Below are 2,413 nucleotides of genomic sequence, written 5' to 3'. Positions count from 1 at the left end.
TTGAACTACTGCAACTGTTTTTTAAATTATTTTCAGCAAAAAATTACTTGTATGTGATATAAATGATATTGTTAATATCACTAACATCTTATTGGATCACCTTTGTTTGGAATGGGGACAAATGTAGATCTCTTACAATCCATTGTCCAGGAAGTTGTCTTCCAAATTTCTTTTTCTTTTATTTCTTTTTTTAGTAATATATGAACATCTTTATTAGTACATGAAATAACAAAATTTCTTAGTAATGGATGTGAAGAACATTGCAAGATGCCTGTAATAACTGTAACATAACATAAAGACGACTGATACATATTGGTGATAAAGTTGCAGGTACTGTTTTTACTATTATAATTTATTGCCAGCATTCATAATTGGAGTGAAATGAAATTACAATTATATTAATGAAAATAAAGATGTAATATTTTTCTCCATCAAGTTCCTGGATAACCCTGACTTCTATCCAGGTTAAGAACCCCTGCTTTAGAGGTGAACTCTGGACATAATTAGGACACCCCTGAAAAGATTTAACTAGAGAAGGAAAGGCAAGACCTCACTCTAGATTTCCCACTACAGTACAGACAGATATTCTGAAATATTTCTTTGTTGTTTATGTGGTTGTTGCAGATTCCGACTCTGGGCTTGCATGTTCAGGCCCTGTTGATGAGATGATGGTATTTGAAAAGAAGTTCATCAATGGAAGTTCATCAATGCAAGTTCATCAATGCAAATTCTGGCTCTCCTGACAGAGAACAGCTTCTGAGTCCAATCAGCTAAACATGTTAAGGTGAACAATTCATATGACTTCCACCTCTGTGATCTCCCACCTCAGAGGCCCCAGGGTGTGGCGTGGTGGGACAGCCAGTGGTTGGGTCAACACATTCACTATATTGATAAGGGTCTCCTGGGGGCGAATTTCCTTGACCAGCTGCCCCTTCTTCTTTAACGTGCAGGTCTCTTGATATGGTGGAGAGATGGGAGGCTGTGTGGGTGGAGTGTACTCTGCGCTGTCTTCTAGGTCCAGTGGGAAACTGCAGTTGGAATCATAGGCACCTCAGGTCACAATCGCCAGGATGATGCAGGTGGGGCCATCCAGTTGGTTGAAATCTGGGTCATATGAGTGGTCCAGTAGAGTTTGGTCAGGTCTGGTATAAAACCCTCAGGAGGATCATAACCCTGACAGATAGCGAAGGCCTCAATACTGGAGTTACAGTTACTCCTGGGCTTGGCACACACCACACTGGAGAAGAAGACCGCAGTTGGCTGTAGAGCAGTGTCACATCATGGCCTCGGAATATCTTGGCCACAAAGCAGCCCCTGTTTCAAAACATGTGTAGCAATGCTCAGAGCATCTACGAGGAGCTGGGCCTGCATGTACTCATCCACATTATGGAGGCTGGGTACATCGGGAGCCCCATCACACACCACCAGGTCTACTGGACAGCCCTAAAAGTACTGAAGGATCTCCTTGGCAATAGACCATGTGATGTCCCCCTGGATCTGTATGTAACACACCTGGCAGAGGAGCCATAGCCTGCCGGTTCACAGCCACCACATGTCCACCCTCAATCTTCTGGATAAACACCTGGCTCCAGCTACCTGGGGCTGCACACAGGTCAACAGCCCGTTTCATACCTTGAAAGAGTTGGAATTCCTCATCGAGCCGTAATAGCTTGAAAGCACTACTGGCACGCCAGCCATTCTCTTTGGCCAGGTGGTAGTAGACATCCTGCTCGTCCTTTGATGTTCGTCCCATCTCAGTACTTTGTTTGCCCAGGGACTTGCCAACAATAAGCTTAGTTTTCAGAGTGGGTGAGCAGTCTGAGCCTCCATGAGAGTGCTAAATTGATCAAAATCATAGGGCTTCGTTTGTGCCTTCAGCTGACCCGACTGCCGGTCACGCAAAACTAAGGGCTAATACAGCGAGGTGCAGTCGGCAATGTGGATCACCAAGACTCCAGCGCAGCCTTGCAGCGATCTGAACATACAGCGTGAGTTCCATCATCTTGTGTTGACATGGCTGGTCGTGTGAAATGCCTTCTTCCAAATTTCTTAACAAAGATGAGTGAGTACTTCCAGTTTTAGATTCTTTAGTTGGAACATCTTGATTGATATTCTGTCAGTTTCCCGGGCCTCATTTTTTTCCCAAGGCCTTCTGTGGTTGTTGGACTCCATCCTTCAATAGCACTGGTTCTTGATCACATGTTACCTTCTGAAATTGTTGAACATCAAACAATTTTCTTTTAGTACAGTGACTCTGTGTATTCCTTCCATCTTCGTTTGATGTTTCCTGTATCATTCCATTTATTGCCCCTATAATTCTTCAATATTGCAACTCAAAGCTTAAATGTTTTCTTCAGTTTCCTCAGTTTGAAAAATGCACAGTGTGTTCTTCCCTCTTTGTTTTCTAACCCCA

The 2,413-nt window shown here is 43.4% G+C and overlaps 1 pseudogene; it reads right to left on the bottom strand.

Annotated features, from left to right (window-relative positions):
* Nucleotides 1-779: 779 nt before the first annotated feature.
* Nucleotides 780-1,753, bottom strand: LOC103208796 (annotated as a pseudogene).
* Between the last annotated feature and the right edge of the window lie 660 nt (nucleotides 1,754-2,413).

This window comes from Orycteropus afer, unplaced genomic scaffold (genome assembly GCF_000298275.1).
Source record: "Orycteropus afer afer isolate SDZICR_OR568_19922 unplaced genomic scaffold, OryAfe1.0 scaffold00465, whole genome shotgun sequence".
Lineage (NCBI taxonomy): Eukaryota > Metazoa > Chordata > Mammalia > Tubulidentata > Orycteropodidae > Orycteropus > Orycteropus afer.
This window is presented reverse-complemented; position numbering and strand designations above follow the sequence as displayed.